Genomic DNA, 13,518 nt, shown 5'->3' with positions numbered 1-13,518 from the left:
ACATTGAACTTACATGTACATCCTAGATCTTATTATTATTATACTCAATTTTACAATAAAACCATTTTCTGAGACATTCACGTCTTCATGTAGGTTTATATATGACAATATGTTCCAAAATTATTGGGCTAAATGCTGAATGCTGCAACTTTCAAATGAACAAAAGAAATCTTGTGATAGATGATGAACTCAGGGAATAAAACAAAGAGATATTATGGTTTCCATGCATTTAATACTGTCTGGTTTTTACATATAGAAAAGGTATGTGTAGCCTCAAGACATTCCTCCTATAGTCTGGGGTTTTCCTTGCCTGCAACATAAACAAAATTGAAAATTAGACATGAAAAATTATACCAGGTACAGAGCTATTGATCTTAACAATATCCATTCATGGCTGGATTATAGGGTATCTTTGTTCTGTAGGGAACAAAATGCACTATGTACAGGTAAAAATACAATATTATTGCATTGACATGACAATTATGAGGACTTTTCTTAACCTCTTATTTGTGGTGTTCCAGTAAAAATGGACAGGATATATCATTCCCAATTTTACCATATTACAGATAAACTCCCAGGTAAAAATGATTTACATGTAGCTAAATAATTACATGTTATAAGTTAACAGAAGGGAGGATATCTAGTCAAATTAATATACCCAGTAATTGAATAAAATGGTATTTTTTTTACCATAAAAATATCTTTATATGCTATAAAATAATTATACATGAATCACATGTATTTGAATCCTCTTATTAAATTGATATGGGAAAATTTAAATATGTAATGTTTTGTAATGCAAACCTTTTAAAATCAAGAAGGGAAGATTATAACAAAATTGACAGAGTTGTAAAAAAAATTAAAACAGAAGAGTATATAAATTCATTTTGTAATGTAATTTATAAAATTATCTTTAAATATCATACATACATAATACATTCAAACATTTTTAATTACCCAATATACTTACATGTATCTATCTATGATTTTGTTTAATTTTTTCATATAAATAACAATTATAAACAAGACCTCAACCTCAAAATACAGTTGCACAAGGTCATATACATTTTACATACAAACAGTTCTAAACAAACTCTTTTTCACAATATGTAATGTACTCTAGCTACATGGTACAATAAATAAAATGATCTTATAAAACAAGATACCATATCTTATAATTATGTTCTATTTGCGTTATTTCTAATGCTTCATATGGACAATGGATAGATCTATATTATAGGCCTAGTTATAATATGGACTGTTTAAGCATGTTATATCAAATTTTATATGCAAATGAGCAGGTGCTTGTTTCGTTTTGATAACATATTTTAAAAAGTTTGGAAAATTGGTATTTACCGGGAATGTAGATTGCAGAATACTCTAAAAGAGGTATGTTCTGTTTTAAATAAGTTTATATGAAGAAGTGTAGTGGATATTCCCATATTTTAATTGTAACACCAAACCGTCTTTCAATTTCACTGAAAAATACGGGAAATGACTCGCCAGATTAGGTAGTATTTTGAATGGCGGTACTTTTTAAATAATCGTCTGTAAATATCAAAGACAGTCATACAGAATGATAAATGAATACCATACCTTTCGATCAAAGTGCATAAATTTAAATTTCAGCACACCAATCGAGAATCTCAAAGCAAAATGTCCCGTGTACCACAAGGGGTCCGCTCACTGTATCAAAACCGGAAGTGACGTAGTGAATAAAACCGGTCTATTTTTAGCTTGCAGTTACGACGATATTTTTTTATTGTGGACGTACACCCCAAAGGCAGTCCTTGTCAGAAACTGACACACATTGAATCGAAAGGAATGCATATTGAAAATATCGCAAAAAATATGTCAAATTTGTACCAAATGGGATGACGTTACAAATATCTTATCCTGGCGTCTCCAGAGTACATCTGTCTTCTGGACAATGGATTTCTCAGTTAGATTACATTCTGAGTAATAGTCATTATTGTAATATCAATGAATAACAAAGGCCAGTTTTTAAGTATAAAATGTTATTATTTTATCATCAGTGACAACCCAGTGACAGCCCGAAGCTGCCATTTGGCAGTTGCTGGCAACCGGAAACTGTCATCGTAACCAGAGATTTAAATATTATTACATTTAAATCTCTGTCGTAACCAAGTCCTCAAGTTACGCCAAGAAACTAACAATCCTTACGACTATTAATATGGTTCTAGATGAAATACTAAAATCATTAACTTAGATAGTTTATACAATAACTATAACATATTTCCAACTCAATAATGTCCCGGAAATCATACAAAATCTAGAAGAGCCGGCGCCGGAAACGACTCTAAATTTACTAGTTTGGCTCAAACGCCGGTCGACCTTCACCTCTCGTCATAGTTGACGATGGCAACACATTCAACAAAGCTTGGGACAAAATAAGCTTCGTACCTATCGAAATAAACTGTAAGTACATCGATAATTGTTTCGCTTATACTCATAACATAAAAAGCATACATAATATGTAGTGTGAATCTTATAACACATCGTTATAGTAGTAGTACTAATGTGGAAGTTTCGATATTTTTGTATGTTGACCATGGCCATGGTGAAGTATGAGTGTATATATGAGCGAGTGATATTATAGAATGTTAAATACTTTAATTACCTGTGAATGCTTATTGTTTTGTAATGAATTGTCGTGTATGTGCACGTGGCTACCGGAAGGGCCACATATCTATATATATTCTACTTTCACTTTCAGTTCTATCCTTTGTTTCTATTGGTTGTTTCTAAACTATCCTTTCATTGGACCGGGAAACTATAAAAGAGCGTGTAGTTTTCCAGCCTGAGCAGACTCACTCTTCTCTCTCTCGTTGTTGTCTATATGTGTAGAGTGTGTGTTCGTTGTCGGGAGTAGCTATGTATTAGCTGACCTGTGAGTGGTGTATTGTGCACGTGCAATGTTGTAGTTTGCCATACGCTGTATGAGCGGGGCTTTGTGTCATGTATATATATTATTCGTCTTTCTACATGTTTGTATATAATAAATATCATTCGAATGTATTTCTGTTGTTCGTTGTAATTGCTTCACGGAACCCCAAATAGACCCTGGGTAGACGAGGTCACTCCTCCTACAAATGGTGCCGTGATACGAGTTTTGGGTAATCCGTGTTGCAAGTTTTATATGTTGAATGTTTGTGTTTGTCATTTGCAGTTTTGTGTCTTGGGTTTAATTTTTCTGTATTTATAAAACTAATATATTTTGGATATTTTCTCAGTATGACTTCTGATAGAGAACGACGGACGTTGGTAAAACCTTTATTGGTGATATACTCACAAGTGATAAACAGTCAGACAGACATTTAGATACTATTTCTGTCGTAGAGACTACAGAACGTATGTCAGCTTGTAATGGTGTAGGACGAGGTAGACATTTGTTTAACTTTCCAATTTCGTCCACTGTCGGTAGTAAAGGTCAAAGGTCATACGAGGTCCCGATTAAGCGTAGTGTTAGCGATATCGATGGAAATAGTGACCACGTGTTTTCAGCTGTTGTTTCTCCCGAGCGTGAGGTTTTATATCAAGCTATTGTCAGACCTTCAGTGGCCAATAGTGTTCCTGTTTCCTGTACTAGTGGCCTTAGTTCTCAGTATTGTGGAATTAAAAAATACGGATGTTTTACGGGTAGGAGAGGAACAGAATTTTGATTATCAATGCAGTGTGCCACATTGTCCAACACAGTCACTATCTGTCAGTACTACAGGGTTTACACCCATGTATTCGACTTCTATGGGAATGTCTAGTACGAATGTTACAAATTCAGTGTCAACAATATCATCATGTTGTAGTAGTTTGTCCAGTTCTGTGATTAGGCCTCAATCTAGTAAAGGTCTCAGTGCTGTAAAAAGGGAAGAAAAGGATCCTCAAAATTTCGACGGCACGACTAGTTTTCAGGATTTCTTGGTACATTTTGAGCATACATCTAATTGGAATAAGTGGACAGATTTAGAGAAAGCCCAACAATTAATTATGTGTTTACGGGGATCAGCACAACAGCTTTTATCAGAGTTAAAACCCTTAGAAATGACATGTTTTGAAACAATAAAAGTGAAATTAACGAATAGATTTGATCCACCAGGTAGAGAAGTTGTATATAAGACAGAATTCAGAAATCGTCATAGGGAGAAGGCGAGAGTTTGGTTGCCTATGGAGAAGCTTTAAGATCAGCTGCCCGTAAGGCCTACCCAAACAAACCTGTGAACGTTCTAGAAGGTGATATGGTTGATAGATTTATAGATGGTTTAAACAGTTACGAACTTGGTAGGCATGTACAGTTTTGTCATGCTAAAACGTTAGAGGAGTCGGTTACTGCTGCTTTGGAATTCGAATCTTTTAGTTCGAGACGTATAGGGCAGATTCCAACAGTAAAAAAGCCGCTAAATTCAAAACCGGAAGTTTCAAGTTTTGTCCAGGCTATTTCTAATGACACTATCAGAACCGTAGTAAAAGGTGAATCAGGGTCAGATTTAGCTTCTTTAATATTAGGAGAGTTTCAGAAGTTAAACAGGAAATTGAACTCTATGAATAGAAATCATAAGGCTAGGAATAGTAAAAGACTTTCTCAACGACAGTGTTATATATGTGGTGAGTTTGGTCATGTGTCTTATGAGTGTTCATTTAAACAGGGAGCTAAAACTTTGTAAAAATAGTCAGAGACATTATATCAAGTGTTGTCAGGGTTTGAATTTAGTTCCTCTTGATAGAGTGAAAGGTCGTTTGTTTGCTGGTCATGGTGTTTATGGGTTGGTTGCTAGTTTTTTTTAGTGGACTCAGGATTGTTTTTTCTGTTAGTTGACTTATGCAGTCAATTTTATATATGGAGAGAAGGTATATGCCTGAGTTAAAAGAACTGGTGAGTTAAGCTAACAACAGCGTCTGGTAGTAAGTTAGTGGTGTTTGACAAAGCAGATTTCTTTTTAAAGTTTGGTGACCGTAGTTTCGTGTGTGAAACTATTGTGGTGATACTTCAGGGGCTCAAACTCGATACCTTGTGTATCGATTTTCTCTAATGGCGTGAGAGAAATAAAGTTTGGTGATTTAGTGAAGAGTTTGAAGTTTGGTGACCACAGGGTATTACTTTATACGGAACCTGCTAGTTAATGTGCTCAAGTAGAGTTTAGGGTACTGTTTCTATACCGGAAACTGATTCAGAGTGTTACTACCCAGATTATTGTTGATAAGGGATGTTGTTAGAGATGGTGTAACAAACGGGTGATCAGTTAAGATATGTATACATAAGGCAAAAGCGAAGGAAATAGGAACTGTATTTTTGATTAAATGTTTCCAGGACATTGTGCTTTTATTTAAACTATTTTGGGGGTAATTAAGTTATTACTGAGTGATGTATGGGTCACTATGTCGAAGTTGAAAGTAATTATAATCCTCAGATAGAATGCGTTAATTTATACGAAAGTAGCCTGACTTATCTGATATGAGACTGGTGCAGAAAAAGTGATATTTTGAGCACACAAATACATTGTCAATGTGATAGTGTATGTCTTTGTCGTGTGTTGTCCCTTATCGATGTATTGTGATAATTCAGGTTTTACTTTACAGCTTTCATGAAATTGGAGTGTTTCAACCTTATTTAAAGAAGGAGAAGAGGATATAATGTAATCCTTATACATGTATATATAGTTTTAGAACGAAGGAAGCTTTAATGCTGTCATTAATGTATGTTCCGTGGTGAAGGCTATAGCCTGAATATGGGAAATGTTGTGTATAAATGTTTTTGTTATTTTCTTTGAAGCTCTATTGCTTGTATAATTTTTGGATGAAGATTTTTTATTCTGTGTCATTTGAATTATGTTAAGAACAAAGATTTCTGTTTTGAATTGAAAGGTGTGTATATGTATTATGAATTATTCCTCGTTGTAGATAATGAATAATTTGTTGTAAGAAAAATACTAATTAAAATTATGATTTTTCTTAAAAAGAAAGGGAAGTGTGTGGAAGTTTCGATATTTTTGTATGTTGACCATGGCCATGGTGAAGTATGAGTGTATATATGAGCGAGTGATATTATAGAATGTTAAATACTTTAATTACCTGTGAATGCTTATTGTTTTGTAATGAATTGTCGTGTATGTGCACGTGGCTACCGGAAGGGCCACATATCTATATATATTCTACTTTCACTTTCAGTTCTATCCTTTGTTTCTATTGGTTGTTTCTAAACTATCCTTTCATTGGACCGGGAAACTATAAAAGAGCGTGTAGTTTTCCTGCCTGAGCAGACTCACTCTTCTCTCTCTCTCTCGTTGTTGTCTATATGTGTAGAGTGTGTGTTCGTTGTCGGGAGTAGCTATGTATTAGCTGACCTGTGAGTGGTGTATTGTGCACGTGCAATGTTGTAGTTTGCCATACGCTGTATGAGCGGGGCTTTGTGTCATGTATATATATTATTCGTCTTTCTACATGTTTGTATATAATAAATATCATTCGAATGTATTTCTGTTGTTCGTTGTAATTGCTTCACGGAACCCCAAATAGAACCTGGGTAGACGAGGTCACTCCCCCTACACTAAAACTTACGTTTGAATGTTCAAAGCAATCAGCTGATCTTTACATAGTCCGCTAAACCTGTCTATATTATTAGGCTTTTTTAATTCTTTTTTTTAAAGTTGAAAGATATAGAGAATACATGGTTAGTATCTTACAATACAAGGTTTATTTTGGTGCGAGACTTAGAAAGCCGAGATGACGAGGCTTTGCCGAGTCATCTCGGCTTTCCGTGTCGAGCACCAAAATAAAACTTGTATTGTAAGATACTAACCGTGTATTCTGTTTATCCTGCAACCATTATGGCATTCAAACCGAAAGCAAATTGACAGTTATTTACTTGGTTTTGCCCCAAGCGAGAAGCTTGAAGTAGATCTTTGATGCGGAGGTAAAGATTCATTCACTATACCGAATGAGAGTGTACTGTACTCCTGTTTACTGCCGTGGGAAATAAATAAGCGCATTCACAAACAGTATCCGTAATTCTATTCAGTATGATACATCGCTCAAACAAAATGAAAATACTCAAAAAACAATAAATACCTATTAAAGAATTATTTTGCAATACATACCTTTGCCATGAGCCAAGAAAAAGACGACACCGCCATACGAGATTTTCGATAGCGTAAAAATGACGTCATTCCGGTGAATGTGACGTCACGTTTTAGCGGGACTGAATGACGTTCCATTCACCGGAAGGTTCGAGTTCTGTGTCAAGTTAGAAAAAGTTCCGTCAGATATTGAACAAATTCACGTGATCGTATTGACGGATAAAGCATTCGTATTGACGGATAAAGCACAAGTTTATCCGGCAGTAGTTATCGGTCAGTATGTGGGACAGTTGCAGGATAAAACAAAATGCTAGCCAGTTAGAGTTTTTATAGTGAAATTATTGTCGACATACACGACATGTTGTGAAATATTCAAATTGAACACGACCATTGCTGGTACCGCATGACTTTCGCGATATTCACGTTGCATATACAAGTAGCATTTATCCTGCAACTGTCCCACATACTGACGGATAACCTTATGCTTTATCCGTCAATACGATCACGTGAATTTGTTCCATATCTGACGGAACTTTTTCTAACTTGACCCAGAACTTGAACCTTCCGGTGAATGAAACGTCATTCAGTCCCGCTAAAACGTGACGTCACATTCACCGGAATGACGTCATTTTTACACTATCGAAAATCTCGTATGGCGGTGTCGTCTTTTTCTTGGCTCATGGCAAAGGTATGTATTGTAAAGAAATTCTTTAATGGGCATTTGTTGTTTTTTGAGTATTTTCATTTTGTTTCAGTGATATATCACACTGAATAATATTACGGATACTGTTTGTAAATGCGCTTATTTATTTCCCACGGCAGTAAAAAGGAGTACACTCTCATTCGGTTTACTGAATGAATCTTTACCTCCGCACCAAGGAAGCGTCTCGCTTCCAGCGAAAACTGCGCACTCTCCAAATTTCACATGTTAATGTAAGATCACTTAGAAATAAATTAGATATAATAGATAGTGAGCTGACTGAAAATGATATAATATGTCTTACTGAAACACATCTTGACCCGTTAGTTCCGGACTCTGACCTTGTTTTAGACAGTTTTAGTAGTTTTCATCGAAGGGATAGGCAGGTAGGATTTGGTGGTGGCATTATTATATATACAAGAGATACTGTAATCTGTAAGCGAAGAAGAGATTTGGAGTCGAACAATATTGAAATCATTTGGTTAGAAGTTTTAGTAGATAGCCATAAGTTCTTACTAGGGTGTATATATAGACCAGAATCTAATGTAGAATACTGGCGAAAATTAGATGACATGTTTAATATTGTTTTTGATGATAATAATAATGATGTAGTTATAACTGGTGATATAAATGTTGATATGTCAAACCTCCAGCCACACTCTCATCTAGGCCGATTACTTACAAAACATAATCTAAACAGTTTTATTAAAGAACCCACTCGCATTACTCCTACTTCTTCTTCTTCTATTGACATTGTTCTATCTAACAACAATCACCTTATAAGGGATACAAATGTTCTTGCTCCGATTTGCAGTGACCATTGTCTTATTAACTTCTGTATATCATATTCAGTATATAGACAAACTGCATATAAGAAAACGATATATGAATATGATGGTGCTGACATTGATAGGATTAATGATAATATTAGTAATATTGACTGGATATCTATCTCACAAAATAATGATGTAAACGAATTTAATAATATTCTAGTTGAAACAATTAACACACAAATAAATGACCATGTACCACAAAAAATAGTTACAGTGCGACCGAATGATAAGCCTTGGTTTACAAACACAATTAGATTAAAAATTAGACAGAGGAACCGCATTCACAAAAAAGCTATTAATTCAAACTCACCTACTCAATGGGAAAGGTACAGATTAGTTCGAAATGAAACTATTAACCTAATTAGAGAAACAAAACAAAATTATTTCATGAAACTTGAATCATCGTTAAATAATAATAGCTTGTCTCCAGATAAATGGTGGAAAATTGCTAAATCTTTGTTAAAAATTGATAATAAGCAAACGTCTATCCCCCCTCTAAAACACAATGAGTCTTTTCTCCAACATCCTTTTGAAAAAGCGGAACACCTAAATACATACTTCTCTTCAATCTCCACTTCTTCTAGTGATCTTGATCCTCTTCCCCCTCCTCCCGAGTTTCCTTTTAAGATTGACAATATTGTATTTACTGAACAGGATATCAAAGATCAGCTTTCTAATCTTAATGAAAAGAAACCTGCAGGACCTGATGGTATTGTCCCAAAATTCATAAAACTATTGACACCCTCTATTTCTATTCCTCTTACCCTTCTCTGCAATAAAACTATGGAAACCGGTTGTATTCCCTTGCCATGGAAAGCTGCTAACATTAATGCCATATACAAAGGGAAAGGTGATGTAAATGATATTTCCAACTATCGACCCATTTCTATCACCTCTTGCTTCAGTAAAATAATAGAAAAAAGTAATTTTTAAGTATCTCTATAATTACCTACGTGACTGTGAAGTAATCACCAAACATCAGTCCGGCTTCATTCCCGGTGATTCAACTGTGAACCAACTTCTTTCGATATACAATAATATCACTAACTCATTAGACAAAGGAAAAGAAGTCCGGTCTGTTTTCTGTGATATAAGTAAAGCCTTTGATAGAGTGTGGCATGATGGACTATTATTTAAATTAGAATCTTATGGTTTTAAAGGGAAATTATTAGGGTGGTTTAGAAATTATCTTACTGATAGGAAGCAACGTGTTTTAACTGAAGGCATTTTCTCTACATTTAAAACTGTTAACGCTGGAGTCCCTCAGGGATCTGTCTTAGGCCCTTTTTTATTTCTATTATATATTAACGACATAACTAATATTGTTACTAGTGATTGCAAATTGTTTGCAGATGACACTTCGATTAGTGAAGTAATTGATAATAACCAAATCTATGCTGCCCATACACTTTCACAAAATCTTTCGAATATAAGTACCCCACTAAAACTGAAATGGGACATAAAGTTTAACCCCACTAAAACTGAATCATTAATATTTTCAAGGAAACGAAACGTCATTCATCCCGATATATACTTTGACAATAACACGGTTCATACAGCTAGCACACATAGACATTTAGGAGTTCTACTTTCTGACGACTGTAAATGGACTCACCACATAGATTATGTATACCAGAAAGCATTTAAAAGATTAAATATTTTAAAAACATTAAAAAAAAGAGTGTCACGTAAAACTCTTTTAAACATTTATAAAAGTTATATTTTACCTATTTTAGAATATGCTGATGTTTTATGGGATAACTGTACTGAACAATGTAAACTTCTGTTAGAGTCTGTCCACTTAGAAGCCGCTAGGATTATAACGGGATTGCGCAGAGGTACCTCCCATGATTCACTTTATAAAGAACTAGCTTGGGAATCTCTTTCTGATCGGCGTCAAAAACACAAACTTATTCTTATGTTTAAGATACTCCGTGGATTTGCTCCACAGCATTTGATTGAAATTGTACAACCATTTTTATATCAGCCTTAAATGAGAGATATCCACTAAGGATGACAAGATATTTTAATATTCCTATGTGCAGAACTGCAAGTTACTATACTAGTTTTTTTCCAAGTACCTTTAGAGAATTTAATTCTTTCGCCTTAAACTTTGACTTATCGAATGTTAATACTGTTGCACAATTTAAAACACTCCTTTTTAACATTAATAAAATGGAACCTGATATAACAAATACCTTTATAAACAAAGGTTCTCGAATTATAAATATTACTCTGTGCCAGCTCAGAAATTCCTCTAGCAATATAAATTCTGACCTATTTCGCGATCATTTGAGAGATTCTCCAATTTGTTCTTGTGGCCTTGGTAATGAAACAGCCGAACACTATCTTTTCATATGTCCTTTATTTAATGAACAAAGATCATCACTCAGAACCAAAATACATAACTCTAATATCCCCCACTCGCATTTTAACGCAAAAACTCTACTGCATGGCTGTGACAATTGTGATGAAGAAAAAAATACATATTTATTGCAATGCATATCAGAATATATATCTGAAACTAAAAGATTTTTTTAGATTTTTCTACTATGATAGGTTGGGGAGATACACTAATAATAATATTCATTCATAATGTAATGTTAAATGTTAAAATATTTTGTTGATAATTGTACTATACCGGATTTGTTTGGAGATGGCTAATATAGGCTTTGCCTGTTGCCAAATCCATTTGCATATTATTTGCAATAAAATTTGTTGAAATGAAAATGAAACCAAGTAAATAACTGTCAATTTGCTTCCGTTTTGAATTCCATAATGGTTGCAGGATAAACAGAATACACAGTTAGTATCTTACAATACAAGGTTTATTTTGGTGCTCGACACGGAAAGCCGTGGTGACTCGGCAAAGCCTCGTCATCTCGGCTTTCCTAAGTCTCGCACCAAAATAAACCTTGTATTGTAAGATACTAACCATGTATTCTCTATATACACGGTAGAATTTTGTTTATCTTTCAACTACACGTGTTTTTTAAAAAATAAAACAGGGAGCGAAGTTGATTGGCTGCCGTTTGCTCTACTAAATGTGTATACGGCGGCCATTACAAATGTGTGAAATAGAAGGGTCTCGGAAGTATTTCATTGTGCAGAGTTGTTTAATTTCATAAATGGGATGTAACATGGGGGCAGTGGAGTACATAAGATCCCAATATATAGGTATGTGTACGTTTTCCCGGCATTGCATGGACGATATATGAGAAATATGCCGCTGACGTAGCGTAGGCCAAATCAGGCAAAAAAAAATAATAAAAAAGTAAAAAAGCCTTATAATATAGGCAGGTTTAGCGGACTAATCTTTACAGATATGAAATTGAACGTAAACAAATCACAAGATTACAATAAACTTCATCAAGTATGATGATATTCAATTCACTTCGTTACAATATCTACTATAAAAATACTTATTTTAGTGCAAATAATAATTAAAAAAAGTAACAAATGATGATTTATTAGCGCGTATTTATATAAGCTTAATTTTGAAATACCATTTTACAAAATTTAGCACTGTAAAGTAGAATAATTAGCGCTACAAAGACAGCGCGAAAAGCGCTCAAATAAAACTACCGCTAAAAAGAGTGTTATATGGATTAGTTATGTTTTTGTGTTGTTTGACGACCTCTTGACAGTCATGGCCATAAATTCGTTGTACGGTTTTGATGTGGGTAAAAAGACTACATCACCCCACAAAGGAGAGTATCTGCCAATTATACAAAATGGAGTTTGAGGGTAGTGGTAAACAGACTATTAAAACGCATGACTAGTAGCTATAGTCACTGCGACTAGTCCACGTGTTTGTTTCGTGGATAAAGACCTCGATCGAATAACCTGTCAAGCTTTTTACCAATTTCAAGTTTGAGAGATCTGTTCACGAAACCAGCAAAGGGGTTCAAACATCGCATATAATGCAATTAAAGATTAAAGATAACAATTATATTACATTCGAATGGGAAAGGAAAGGAGATGCGCTGTTATGTTGTCGTTTGTGTTTGTTTCTTTGTTTTATTTTTGTGGTTGTGTTTTGTTTAAAGGCCCACTACCTTTCCGGAGCAAAATTTAAAGGTTTCTTAAAAACATTAATAACAAAAGAAAATATATATCGATGGCTTAAGATGAGGTTACAACACCAAACACATGCAAGATTTCCTGTCTAATGTACGATAACAGTGGAGATTCATTTCGCTGTTTTGCCGTCTAGTGCAGTGATAGTCAACTACCGCGCGGCATTTAGGACGACGGCGGGAAACATAATAAAACGACCCGCGTTATGAAAATTAACATTTTATTTATTCTAATCAAACAGTTCTGAAGGTGATGAAAAGTGTGCTAGTAAACGTATAGTTAATAAATCCTGCGACTCTACAAAATTATTGATCTCGTTTTACATTCCTATTTCAAAAATTAAAAGCCGTTTCGGAAAGGTAGTGGCCCTTTAAATGGACGTCAAAAAGAAAAGCACGTGGCTTTTGACGCAATGAACAATTCGAACTTGACAGAATAAAGGTAAACCTTTGTCTACGTATAGTATACAGCTTCGATAGTCATTTAGATATACATATTGAAGATACTTTCATTGCAACGGTTTGGTAAACATAATTTAACTATAACTACATACTGTTCATTGATTAGAAGAAGAGGTGATATTTGTTGAACATTAGGATTCTTTATATTGGCTATAAGCAACTTTTCGATTATTGAAGACAACATTTATTTTGACGCACCCTTTAGCCTTTTGGAAAAAGCAACATTAGGCGACAAATCAATAAACCGCGACAGCATGCAGAGAACGATTAAACATATGTAAATAGATATCATCCAGAGCTATTTATTTTAGAGGTTTTAAAGCTAACAAAATGAAACTAAAAGTCACCATTTGTAT

This window comes from Argopecten irradians, chromosome 12 (assembly GCF_041381155.1).
Source record: "Argopecten irradians isolate NY chromosome 12, Ai_NY, whole genome shotgun sequence".
Taxonomy (NCBI): Eukaryota; Metazoa; Mollusca; class Bivalvia; order Pectinida; family Pectinidae; genus Argopecten; species Argopecten irradians.
The sequence above is the reverse complement of the archived record's forward strand: the minus strand, read 5'-3'. Positions refer to the sequence as shown.